This window comes from Petaurus breviceps, unplaced genomic scaffold (genome assembly GCF_028583685.1).
Source record: "Petaurus breviceps papuanus isolate PSGF00001 unplaced genomic scaffold, PetGlider_PUasm1.0 90847, whole genome shotgun sequence".
NCBI classification, from domain to species: domain Eukaryota; kingdom Metazoa; phylum Chordata; class Mammalia; order Diprotodontia; family Petauridae; genus Petaurus; species Petaurus breviceps.
Genome location: NW_027187360.1, coordinates 888306 through 902769, shown reverse-complemented (window position 1 = coordinate 902769; position 14464 = coordinate 888306). Strand labels below are relative to the sequence as shown.

Below are 14464 nucleotides of genomic sequence, written 5' to 3'. Positions count from 1 at the left end.
TCCACTACTACTACTACTACTACTATTACTACTCCTACCACCACTCCACTCTGTTGGATCACCAACCTTTTTGAGAGGGTAAGATCTACTCTCCATTTTTTTCCAAAAGTCTTAAGATGGCAGTGGTGGTAGTTGTGGTGGTGGTAGGAGTAGTAGTAGTAGTAGCAGTGTAGTGGTGGTGGTGGTAGTAGTAGTAGTGGAGTGGTGGTAGGAGTAGTAATAGTAGTAGTAGTAGTAGTAGTGGAATGGTGGTGGTGGTGGTGGTAGGAGTAGTAGTAGTAGTAGTGGAGTGGTGGTGGTGGTAGGAGTAGTAGTAGTAGTAGTGGAATGGTGGTGGTGGTAGGAGTAGTAGTAGTAGCAGTAGTGGAATGGTGGTGGTGGTGGTGGTAGTGGTAGTGGTGGTGGTGGTAGGAGGAGTAGTAGTAGTAGTAGTAGTAGTGGAGTGGTGGTGGTGGTAGGAGAAGTAGTAGTAGTAGAGGAGTGGTGGTGGTAGGGGTGGGGGTGGGGGTGGGGTGGCTGCTATCTGCTGGTCTTGGGAAGAAGAATGAGACACTAGACAAACTTCTCTCCTACAAGTGGACCAGCCCATAATGCCCCAGACCACCTTTCCACCTCATGCTAGTAAAGAAAGCTTCCATCCCTATAGCCTCTGATTAGAAAGTTTTCCTCCCACTTCCTTTTGAGGAACCACTGTGCTCTCTTTGAACCCAGGTCTGCCCATGATGCCTCAGGGGCCCTCTCCACCTTGTCCTCCCATTCTGGTGCCCTCTCCTCCTTTCTGTTCTCTTTTATGCATTGCCTTCCCCCACTACAATTTAACCTCTTGAGGGCAGGGAATATCTTTCTGTTTCACTTTATTTGTGTTCCTACAACTTAACACAGTGCCTTGTACACTGCAAGTGCTTAATGCTTTATTTATCTATCTACTAACAATACCCATGAGTCTCCGGGAAGAGGATGTATAAACCAGTCCTGCGATGAGCCAGAATGGGCTTCTAGATCACCGGGCTGGTCCTGATGAACTAGTTAGAAAGGCCTGGTCTACTGGAAAAATCATGGGCTGGGAACTGGGAAATGGAACTTTGGGTCTCAGATATGTCACTGACTAGAAGCAGTAACTGACATAATGGAAAGATTTGGAACTCAGATTTCAAATCCTGATTCAGCCCTTCACTATCTGCATGATTTCAGACCGACCATTTAACCTCTCTGGGTCTCAGTTTCCCCGGAAGTAAATGACAGATGTGGCCTCTTAACACCTCTTCTACTCTAGTTCTAAACCTACAATTCTAGGACAAACACTCTTTCCCTGTTTCACCTATGGTGCCTTATTGCCAATTATGACTTAAGAATAACAAAATTTTAGATTTAGAAGGGCTTTTAGATTTTAAATTAAATCTAATTTAAGGGGCTTTTACATTTTAATTAGATTTTGAATTAAATCTAATTTAAACTTTCTACCATTATAGATAAGGCAATTGAGATACAGAAAAGTGAAGTCATTTGTCCAGGGACACATAGCAGAACTTAGACAAGGATTCTAGATATGACTCCCAAACTCCTACATAAAAAATTTAGTTTGGGGGAGGAAGGAGATTCAATTTGAGGAGAAGAAACACTCAAATCCCTGCTTTCTACTAATCTAACCTCTATTTTCCCCCAAGGTCATTAACTAGGTCTAGGGGAAAAACTAAATGGTAGTTTTCTGACAAAAGTGGAACTTGAGGAATGGGTTCCATTTAAGTTTTCTGGGTTTTGTCATCTACTCTCAACTCCAGAATGGCAAGAATTCTTGAACCCTAGGGTGCTATCTACACAGTATGTCACTCTTCTCCACCCTCAGCTTCCAACTTTGTGAGAAATTTTCAGAACGCCACTAATCATTAATACTCACTGCTGTTTAAATCTTCCTCTTTGTAAGATTCCCAAATGCTGCATCTGATTTTTCTATTACCTTCCTCATGAACCTCCTGATTTGCCAGAAATGTTCATTGACCTCTTCCTTATGGTCCTGGAACACTGTCATTTTTCTGAAGACAGTATCTTATATTTGGAAATTGTCTTTCAATATGGTATGTGGTATACTGGAAAAAAAAGACTGGCCCAGGAGTCAAGTGCTCTGGGATCTTGTCCTGGCTCTGCCACTAATTTATGTGACCTTCCTCAGAGTGACTTTTCTTGGCCTGTGTTTCCCTACATATAAAAGGAGTAGGTTAGATGCAACTGGAAGTGTCAAACACAGGGCCCATGGGCCACATATGGCCCACAATACTCCTGACTGTGGCCTGAACAAGATTAAAATGTAATTGGGAAATATTTAACAAAATAAATAAAAATAATAAAACATAATTACACTTTAAAGCCAAGTCAATATGTGGCCCACAGCAGCCCTTAAGTATGGATTAATGGTTCCCATTTCTATTTGAGTTTGACATCACTGGACTAAACGATCCTATTTTTCCAATATTTTATGAGTCTATGGCTTAAGCAATATTGGGCAATTTCTTCTTGCAGGTTTATATTAGAAATTTGCTCTTTGTCAAGTTATTTTCTTTTTAATAGAAAAAATCCTAACCTTTTTTTTATTTGTTTATTTTGTCTCCCTATTGGTTTTCAGTAAGTCTGGTTTACAACTGCTCTAGGAAGATCCATAGTATGTTAGTAGGGGAAAAATAGGGGGAAGCTACTTTGTGTGGTTAAAGGTTTGGAAATGCTTAAATAACCTAAACACATACAAGAAAAGCATTTAACAACAACAAAAATTTAAAAAGCAAGCAGAAAAAGTAAGCCAGATGCAAATATCATGCTGTACACGAAAAATATCAAAAGCCACACTGATATCTAAAGCATAAAAAAAAGAACGTGGAAAAGGCCAAGTATTTGAAATTGTCAGCAGATATACAAATGCATTTTTCCCTAAAATCAAACAGAAAAGCATATATCCTGGTTGTTTTTTCCAGAGACATTTCCAAATATCTGGCCTTAAACCAGACCCTTTTGAGAAGAAATATCTGGGGACACAGATTAATACAGTCATGTCTGAGAGTCAATTATGAAAACTGGTTTTAAGCTCTAATTAGAGGATATCCCAGTTAGCTAAGTCATAACCAGCATTGAGCAAGTGGGGCTTTGCCCCACGGTGCTGACATGGGAGCTGGGGCACAATTCCTCCCTGTAGCAGGTACTGTCCTCAAGTTTTACCTCACAGTCCTGCTAGACCCTGTTGCCCTGTGTCATAACTGCCCAGGAGGGAGAGAGGGATAGGCGAGTATTTTGATACTCAAAATAACCCTATGAAGCAATGGAACAATTCTTATTACCCCCATTTTACAGACAAAGAAACAGACACTGGAGGGGTTCACAGTGAGGTTGAATGACCTCAGAGATGTTACAGATTGAATCCTGTTCAAGTATAGTTGATTAGGTGACTGCTGAGGGCCTTTCCAACTAATATTTAGAGGCTTCAGAAGGTTAAGTGATTTGTCCAAGGTCTCCCAGCTACTAATGAACTGAACCAGGACTTTGGTTCCCAGCTCAGTTTTCTTTCCATGATGCCATGTCCCTTTTTGTCTCAGATGTGACAGCAATCTAGCAAGAGACAGGAAACTTTAATGAGAACCAAAGCTTGGGAAAATGTTCAGCTCAATTTAAATTAGGCATTTGAGGAAATTTTTCTTATGAGGAAAGTGAATTCAGGTAATCAATGTCAGGCTCAAATGGTTTCCAAGTTGTTGGTGTGTATTGTGAGAATATGGAACAATGTCCTCTCTGTTTTTGGAGAAGGCAGTGGTTTCTCTCAAGCTGGTGTGCTAGCTGACAAGATGGACATCTCACATTGGTCATGTCAGTCCAGAACTCCTCTCCCAGGGGGAACTCAGGCTGTCATCCAGCCAAGGCTCCTCCGTTCTTGAAGGCTTCTCTAAGAAACCTCCTCGTACCATTATGACTATAATGAGATCTTGCTGTTCTAAAAGCCAAGACCTGTAGTCTTGGCAACCGCAGTCTGGGATCCAACTCTGCTCTTTAATAATAACTGCCCCATGTGACCTTGAGTAATTCACTTCCTTCCTCTGACTCAGTCTTTTCCTCTGAAAAATGGGGATAACATCACAGGGTTGATGGGTGGATAGAGTTAAAAAAAACGTGAGTTGTTATTACTATTAGTATTACAACTCCTTCTGGCATTCATCATGTTGTATTCTTTGACAATTCATATGCATGTTTCATGTTCCAAACTAGATTAAACTCAATATTAAGCCCTTAATGGGCAGGGACCATGTCTTATAGTATTCTGTATTCTCCCTCCCCCCGTCCCCCACTTCAGCAGCCCACAAGAGTGGCATAAACAAGTAGCCTACATTTCTATAGCACTTATCTGTGCAGGGAGTACTTCCTTCACAATAATTCTGTGAGGTAAAGAGGGTAATGATTCTCATTTTGCAGATGGGGAAATTAAGGCTCAGGTGAGGTTATTTATTCAACCTCACACCGATAAGTATGTGGCAGAGTTAAGAACTCCATGTCCATTGCTCTTCCCTCTGACACCATTGTGTGAGTCAGTTAAGGGGCACAGCAGAGTCTAGAGTTAGGAAGACCTGAATTAAAATTCAATCTCAGACATTTGCTGGTTGTGTGATCCTGGGCAAGTCACTTAACCCCTTCTTGCCTCATTTCCTCAACTGTAAAATAGGGATAACAATAATACCTCACCTCCAAGGGCTGGTGTGAAGATTGAATAAGATTACAGTAAAGTGTTTAGCATAGTGCCTAGTACATAGTAGGTGCTTAATAAATGGTTCTTTCCTTCCTTCCACTGTCCAAAGTCACTCTTACAAGAATGCTGGAGCAGAGAGGTGGTGGAGAGACACGCTGAACCCCAGCTCTGTGATCTGAATCCTCAGCCAGGACAATAGGCTTCCAAAGATTCTCTCCAGAGTAAATAACCTGCCTCTTCACCTCAAGAGGATCCTGAAGAACAGGTTTTGAAAGTTGTCTGGTGAAGCACAGGATTTCAGTAGAGACCCAAGGAGGCTTGGCTTTCCCTGAGTATACACTAAAGGCCCTCCTGCTGAAAGATGATGGGAGGAGGTTATTCTCTTTTCATTTCCTACCTCCAAGACCCTCCCACCCCCATCCTATGTATTTGTGATAGTGAGGCTCCCCAAACTCATTAAGCATTAGGGGAGGAGTTTTGTTGATCTATAAACTCAGCTAAGGAAAGACTTTTTAACCACAGGAGTGGGGGGAAAAGCCCTTGGAAAATATATCTGTCCTAACAGGCCTTACTGGGGACTTAGCCTTCAATATCCTGCTTTAATCTCTGAACAGTTTAACCAACGACCCACCATATCCCTGTAGGATGCCAGGTTCTTTGAAGGCAGTACCACTGACCATTTTTAGCATCTCAGACCCAGGGAGTGAGTGACAGACCCCAGATTTATCCTGCCAGTTGATATCAATGAGCACACAAACTCACTTAATTGATTCAAAGAAAAAGAAACTTTAAGAAAAACAAACTCTACTTTGTCTCCTTCCATTAATACACAGATACACATGCTGAAATTGTCTCTTGGACCAATGTGTGGAATCAACTTGTAAGTTTTTTTCCTACTTGAAATGATAGCCCGGCACTGGGTGTGCGACATAATCGAACTGAATTTATATTCATGAACAATGTTTTAGTAGAATAGGATGATGGAAGTCAATGTTTGCAACTCTGTCTGGATTCACTCCCCTCCACATATCCCAAGAGCCTGTGACATGAGTCTCCTTAGTGCTCCTCAAACAAGATATTCCATTTCCCAAATCCATTTTTTTCATTGGCTTTTTACCATACCTGGAGTACTGTCCCTTCTCACCTCCACCTCCTGGCTTCCCCTCCTTTCTTCAAGATTCAACTAAAACCCAACCTTCTGTAGGAAGTCTTTCTTTCTTTCTTTCTTTTTTTTTTTGGAAGGCAATTGGGGTTAAGTGACTTGCCTAGGGTCACAAGGCTAGTTTTTATGTTAAGTGTCTGAGGCTGGATCTGAACTCAGGTCCTCCTGACTCCAGGACCGGTGCTCTATTCACTGCGCCACCTAGCTGCCCCAGGAAGTCTTTCTTGATCCCCCTTAACCTTAGTGCCTCCCCTTTGAGATTACCTCCAATTCACCCTGTATATATCTTGTTTGAATCTTTGTTTTTTTTTTTTTTCTATATTGTCTCGAAGATTAGATTGTGAGCTCCATGAGGGCAGGGATTGTTTTTTTTGCCTTTTTGTAATTCCAGTGTTTAGCACAATGCCTAGTACATAGTAAGTGCTAAATAAATGTTTGACAAATGAAATACTATAATACAAAGACACCTTTTGCATATAAGGAAAACAATCAGAAATGAAGAAACTTCCAAGAGTGGAACAAAATGTTAAGAGTAGGAAGGGACCTTAAAGACCATCTAAGTCCCACCTCCTTTTTCTTAGAATAGAAAAAAAATCTGAGGACCCAGAAAAGAGAAGGGATTTGTCAAGTTCAGATGGCTAGTAAGTGACAGGACCAGGACTAGAATCCAGATCTTCTGCCTTCCAATTTAGTTTTTTTTTTTTTCCTGCTATGCTCCAGCTAGGAAGAGGATACTTTTTAGAAGATGTAAGAGAAGAAATGCTGAAAATTAGGTGCTACATTTTGGTGGAAATCTCTTTTTTTTTGCCTCTTGGTGGCCAATTGGGGTTAAGTAACTTGCCCAAGGTTACATGGCTAGTATTTTTGTGTTAAGTGTCTGAGGCAGGAATGGAACTCAGGTCCTCCTGACTCTGGGGCCACTGCTTACTCACTGCGCCACCTAGCCGCCCCCAAAATCTTTTTTTTTTAATGGATAAAAAGGACATAAAAAATTTGTACACCATCACCATCACCATCACCATCACCATCACCATCACCATCACCATCACCAAAGCATCTAGATGGAGTGGCCCTTGCAAAAGTACTCAGGGTTATTTATGGTCAGGACACTTGTGGTTGTGCTAGTGCTCTACACTAGGAAGTTACCTGATAAGAGCTGTAGTATTGGACCCTGTGGCAGCCTGATGAAACCTAGGGAGCTCTTCTCAGAATAATGGTTTTAAATCCATAAAAAAACCACATAGGATTACAAAGGAAACTATTTTAAAATAAAGATGTAATTATCCCCCCCCCCCACTCAAGTTTATAGACCCTCTGAAATCTATCCACAGACCCTCAGGGGTCCTTGAGTCCCAGGTTAAGAACCTCTGGACAAGAGATGACAAGAGTCTCTTCCTCATGAGTTTTTTTATTACTCAAAATGTTGTAGGATTGTAGAATATTAGAGCTGAAAGGCAATTTATCAATAATGGACACAACTCTGCCCTATATTCCCATTTTACATAGAGAAAAACTGAGGTTCAAGAGAGAAGTGACCTGTCCAAGATCATATAGATGGCAAGTAGCAAAATCAAGATTTGAAACTCCTTTGCTCCAAGCTCTGATTAAAAAAATCCAAAGCTTTTCTTATTTTTCTGTGCTACCAATATATTCTGACTGACTTGTTGAACTGAATTTAAAAAAATTTTGTATGAGTGTGGTGTAGAGAGAGAGTGGCATACAGTTGGGGAGACCCCTTACTAGCTGTGGGGTCATAGGCAAAGCCCTTCCTTATTCTGAACCTCATTTTTCTCATCTCTAAAATGAGGATAATTATATTTGTATACCTCACGGGGGTCTCTATGAGGAAAAGTGTTTTGTAAACTGTATTATGGAAATGTGAGTTTCTGTTTCCTTTCTCTATCTGTAATCTCCAGGAGGACAAGGACCATGTTCCATGCTGCTGAATCCTGTAGAGTGGTCAATGAATAATTGTCACTGCTCAGTCTTTTCAGTAGTCAGACTCTTTTTTTTTTTTTGCCTTTTAGAGGGCAGTTGGGGTTAAGTAACTTGCCCAAGGTTACATGGCTAGTTTTTTTGTGTGTGGGTGTTAAGTGTCTGAGGCCGGAACCAAACTCAGGTCCTCCTGACTCCGGGGCTGGTGCTTTACTCACTGTGCCACCTAGCCGCCCCAGAGTCAGACTCTTCATGACCCCATTTGGGGTTTTCTTGGTAAAGATACTGAAGTGGTTTGCCATTTCCTTCTCCAATTCAATTTTATAGATGAGGAAACTGAGGTAAACAGGGTTAAGTGACTTGCCCAAGGTCACAAAGCTAATAAGTGTCTGAAACCAGATTTGAACTCATGAAGATGAGTCTTCTTGATTCCAAGCCAAGCACTCTATACACTGCGTTACCTAGTTGCCCTACCTAGTGCATAGCAGGTGCCTAAATCTTACATTAGGTAACTGATGCTGACATTCAAGGCCCCTTTTTCTACAGTGCCCACTGCTCAGAGAATCACAGGATGTCCGGGAGGACCTCAGAGATATTTCATCTAGTTCCATGATGGCAGAGAACTCTTAGTAAGTTCTTTTTAAAAAAATTACTTGGGGGGGGGCAGAGCCAAGATGGCACTGTAGAAGCAAGAAAACTCTGTGAGCTCCCCCCATAACCACCTCAAATACCCACAAAATATGGCTCTAAAAAATTTTAGAGCCACAAAACCCACAAAGTGACAAAGAGAAACAAATCTCCCACTGAAGACAGTCCAGTAGGTGTACGGGAAGGGTTCATCGCAGCATGCTGGGAGCTGAGCCAGGGTGGCCCCGACCAGCAGCAGCTGGAGTAGACACCAGAAGCTATGGCAGTTTCCAGAACTATCAACCCATAAATGCCAAAGACAAAGTAAAAGGTCAGTGTGGAACCTTGTTGGAATAGAGGGGGACTAGGAGCGTGTCCCCAGGGTGAGAAGTGGCAGAGGCACCATGGCCGTGCAGTCACCTCCACATAGCTTCTTCAGAGCTTCTGGCCTGCAGGTTGTAGGGGGACCAAGCAACCATTCAGAGGGTAATTGCTCTTGCATTAACCTGCTTGGATCTGGATCACTGTCTTGGGGTATGTGACCAGTGAGCCAGAGTTTGTGGGGGCTGCAGAGAGGGCACCCAACTAATAGCTCTGGCAGCTGCAAAAACCCTAGTGATTTGGCACAAAGCTCTCCTCTCTGGAAGCAGAGTTCTACCTTGGCAAAGAGCTCAAAAGTCAAGTAATTGAGTGGCAACATGAATAAGCAAAGGAAGCAAAGCAAACACAGCAACCAAACCTTAGATTCCTTTACTGGGGACAAAAAGGATCAAAGCATGGAATGGGAGGAAGACAACAAAGTCAGAACTCCTGCACCAAAAGCTTCTAAGAAAAATATGAATTGATTAGAGGCCATGGAGGAGCTCAAGAAGGATTTTGAAAATCAAGTAAGAGAAGTGGAAGAAAAATTGGGAAAAGAAATGAGAATGATGCAAGAAAATCATGTAAAGCAAGTCAACATCCTGAATGAAGAAAATAATACCTTAAAAATTAAATAATTAAAATGGCAAAAGAGGCCCCAAAAGCCAATAAGGAGAAGAATGCCTTAAAAAGTTGAATTTGCCAGATGGAAAAAGAATTTCAAAAGCTCACTGAAGAGAATCATTTCTTCAGAATTATATTGGAGCAAATGGAAGCTAGTGACTTTATGAGAAATCAAAATACTATTAAATAGATCCAGACAAATGAAAAAATAGAAGGCAATGTGAAATATCTCAATGGAAAACCACTGACCTGGAAAATAGATCCAGGAGTGATAATTTTAAAATTATTGGACTACCTGAAAGCCATGAACAAAAAAAGAACCTAGAAATCATCCTTCAAGAAATTCTCAAGGAAAACTGCCCTGATATTTTAGAACCAGAGGGCAAAATAGAAATGGAAAGAATCTACCAATCACCTCTTGAAAAAGATCCCAAAAAGAAAACTCCTAGGAATATCATAGTCAGGTTCTGGAGTTCCCAGATCAAGGAGAAAATATTACAAGCAGCCAAGAAGAAACAATTTGAATATTGTGGAAACACAATCAGGATAACATAAGATCTAGCAGCTTCTAAATTAAGGGATTGAAGGGCTTGGAATATGATATTCCAGAGATCAAAGGAGCTGGGATTAAAAACAAGAATCACTTACCCAGCAAAACTGAGTATAATATTTCAGGGAAAATATGGTCATTCAATGGAATAGAGGACTTTCAGGCATTCTTGATGAAAAAACCAGAGTTGAATAGAAAATCTGACATTGAAATACAAGAAGTAAGAGAAGCATGAGAAGAATAAACAGGGAAAAGAAACCATAAGGAACTTATCAAAGTTGAACTATTTATATTCCTACATGGAAAAATGATAATTGTAACTTATGAAAGTTTTCTCAGTATGAGGATAGTTGAAGGGAATATAAATGTATATATATATATGTATACATACATATATGTCTATACAGAAGGGTATATTTGCATATGAATACATATGTGAGTGTGTGTATATATGTGTACAGTTATACATAGACAGAGGGCACAGAATCAACTGAACAGGAAGGGATAATATTTTAAAAAATAATATTAAGAGTTGAGAGAGGAATATAATGAGAGGAGATAGGGAGAGACAGAATAGGGTAAGTTATCTCATAAAAAAGGCAAGGGAAAACTGTTACAATGGAGGGGAAGAACAGGAAGGCAAAAGGGAATGGGTCAAGCTTACTCTCACTGAATTTGGCTTAAGGAGGGAATAACATACACACTAAATTGGGTTATCTTACCCTACAGGAAAATAGGGGGGAAGGGAATAAGAGGGGCAATGATAAAAGGGAGGGCAGATTGGGGGGGAGGGTAGTTAGAAGCATACACCTTTGAAAAGGGACAGGGTCAAAGTAGAAAACAGAACAAGTGGGGGTGGGATAGGATGGAGGGAAATATAGTCAGTCTTTCACAATATATCCACTATGGAAATGTTTTGCGTAACTACACATGTACAACCTATATTGAATAGCTTATCTTCCCAGTAAGGGTGGGTGATGAGGGAAGAAGGGAATGAATCTGGAATTCAAAGTTTTAAAATAAAATGTTTAAAAATATTATTATTATAATTATTTTACATGCAACTGGAAAATAAGATATACAGGCACTAGGGTATGGAGATCCATCTTGCCCTACTGGAAAGTTGGAGGGGGATGGGTGAGGATATAGGAGAGAGCAGATTGGGGGAGGGGATATTCAGTGGGATCACTGTTTTGGGGTGGTAGGTAGGGGAAAGACAGGGAAGAAATTTATAACTCAAAATCTTGTGGAAATGAATGTTGTAAACTAAAAATTAGCATAATTTAAAAATATTTATTTATTCATTTTTAGTTTTCAATATTCACTTCCATAAGTTTTACATTTTTTTTCCCTCCCTCCCCAAGATGGCATGCAATCTGATATGGTCCCTACATATATATTCCTATTAAAAACATTTTCACGTTAGTTATGTTGCACAGAAGAATTATAATGAATGGGAGAAACCAAGAGAAAGAACAAAAAAAATCAATAAAGAAAATAGTCTAGCAAGTTCTTTCTAATGCCTATCATGCATCAATTCTGCTCCAATTTAAGACCATTCACCCCAAATTTTTAGGGCACTTGTGTACCTAGTCACTTACAAAAGACATTTTGTAAATATTACACTCTACCAGTAAAAATGAGAATATGTGGAAATCTCAATCACAGAGAGGCTGGGTGATATAAAGGGTAGAAAACTGATTTTGAAGTTGGGTAGACCTGGGTTCAAGTTCCACTTTTGATATATATATTTTGGCTGTATGACTTGGGTAAGTCACTTATTTCTCAGTGTTCCAGAAAACTCACTCAGATTACTCAGATACAGAACACTGCAAAGCTGTACTGGTAAAGGTCATTTTCTCACTAGGTGTTCCTTATCAGTGAGATCATAGGACTTGTGTGCTCCCCACAGCTTTCTGAACTCCCACCAATTTCAACCATTCATCAGTAAACATTTATTAAGAACCTATTATATGCCAGGCACTGTGTTATACAAAAGATAGTCCCTTCTCTCAAGGATCTTAAAATCTAATGGACAGCCATAGATGGTGACCTCAATTAAATCTAGCTGCAGGTGAAGGCAACCTGGGTATGGTCTAAAAGATCCCCAAAATGATCATACTGACGTGAGATTTAGGAGATTAGAGTCCTAATCCCAGCTTTGTCATTTACTAGCTAGGTGACTTTGGGTCAGTCACCTCCCTTCCCTAGGCCTCAGCTTCCTTTTCTATAAAACTGGATGATCTCTAAAAGGGTCCCTCTAGCCCTAAAATTCTGTGATACTATGAACTGATGCTCCTTCTAACAACAGCTGACCTGGTGAACCACAAATAGAATTCTAGGGTCATCGTGTCCATCCCCTTGGGCTGAGCTGTCCTTGAAGCTAGGCTGCAACCTGGGCCATCAACAGTTATCTTGACTTTTGTCTCTCCATTGGACTTTGATGACTCTGGAAGAAAGTGGGAGGCTGACAATGGAACTGTGCCTCAATTAGATACAATTCATGAACAAGTCAAGAAAAGGAGGAGGAGAAGTAGAAGAAGAAGAACAGCAACAACTGCAACAGCAACAACAACAAGAAGTCCTAGACACTAGGCTGCATGTAAGTGGAAGACAAATCCTTTATCCATGTCTGTGTTTACATCTCAGCATCTGATACCTGAGATGATACAGATGCCAGGCGGTCAGTCATCTACTCTTCAACCAATTGTTTCAAGAATCTGTAGCTACAGGGACAGCCAGGTGGAGCAGTGAGTAAGTGTGCCGGCCCGGAGTCGGGAGACCTGGGATTGGTTCCAGGCTCAGACACTTAGCACCCACCCAGAAACACCTGGCCGTGTAACCTTGAGCAAGTTACTTAACCCCAATTGCTTTAAAAAAAAAAGGAATCTGTAGCTACCTTAGCAGTCAGGGTCACCAGCTGATCCCACTAACCAAGTTATATGGGCAAGCAGGTAGACTGAATAGTGAGCATTCAAAGTAGGTCTCAGCTAAGATTCCAAACAGATCATGAACTATGTATTTGGGAGATCCCCAAAGGGAGATCCATGACCATAGAGTGTGAGAAATAGATTCATAAGCACTTTTGGCCAGGAGAGCCACAAATGATGCTAAGGTCTACTCTTCATATTGCAGGAAACTAATGAGGGAGTGGAAAGTCAAGTTTCATAATGGGAAAGAACCAAAGATGGATCCAAGAATATCTTACAGTTGTCCCTAAAGGACTCAGCCTTTTTTGCAGTTCTTTATTATTTGCCACTTTAACATGTATCTTCAATCAAATGGCAAGCACTGATTGCCCTTAAGGGACTTACAATTCAGTTCAGGGAGAAAGATATATACACAGAGAAAGATTACTAATTATGCAAGGCAGCTGTTGATTAACTGACCAATGTATTATAAAGATAGGAGATCAGAGGAGAAAGTGTTTGCTTCTCCTTCTCTTGACTTGTGCATGAATTGGATTTAATTGAAGCAAAGTTCCATTGTCAGCCTTCCACTTTCTTCCAGAGTCATCAAAGAGAGATGGAGAGACAAAAGTCAAGATAACTGCTGATGGCCCAGGAGAGAGTTTGCTCAGAGGAGAGAGAGGGGATGGTTTCAGGGAGGAGGTGAGACCTAAGCTAAACCGCTCAGGGAAGCCACTGAATGTCAAGACCACATGGAGTAGAACTTACTATATTTCTTTTCCCTGAGAATAGGGACTGTTTCACTTTTGTAATTGTTGCCCTAGGGACTGACACATAGTAGGTGTTTAATAAAGGCTTGATGATTAATTGATTCTTTTCATAAGAGTGATTAAATATTGGAGATGGGAGACCAGAATTCATTTAGTCTAAGCTTTTAATAAGGAAATGGGGGAGCATCTAGGTGGCATAGCAGATAGAGGGCTGACTCTGGAGTCAGGAGGACCGGGGTTCAAATTTGAGGTCAAATACTAGCTGTGTAGCCCTGGGCAAGTAATTTAAACCTGTTTGCTTCAGTTTCCTCATCTGTAATATTATAAAAAAGGAACTGGCAAACCATTCCAGTATCTTTGCCAAGAAAACCCAAAATTTGTCATGGAGAGTGACTTGCCAAAGGTCACTCAATGAGTTAGTGACAGAGTTAGGATCAGAAACTAGGCCTCCTGGCCCCTAGGTTCCAATGATATTTCCCATTAGGCTGTTTTCTACACTTGGCACATGTTCCATCTGCTGTAGAATGCTTCGAGTCCATTGTTTTCAACCAAGTGAAATTCTCACCTGAGCAGACCACAGCTCAGAACTGAGTACTGGATTTCCAGGAGGCACTGCTAGATATATTAACAGAATTCCAACTCAGCAACAGATTTCTACACCACCAACACCATTTTTATATCCTTTACAACATAATGGCAGACAATAAATCTATCTTGCTAATTATACATCCAGCTTGTTAGGACCCTCGTAAAACATGTCCAGCTGCAAAAGCTATGAGATGATGTCAAATCATATTCCTGCTCTCTAAACAG

The 14464-nt window shown here is 40.8% G+C and overlaps 1 protein-coding gene across 4 annotated transcripts in view; it reads right to left on the bottom strand.

Moving 5' to 3' along the window:
• Positions 1-14464, bottom strand: part of EYA2 (EYA transcriptional coactivator and phosphatase 2) — a 252360-nt gene that overhangs the window by 61575 nt on the left and 176321 nt on the right. The window lies entirely within an intron of this gene.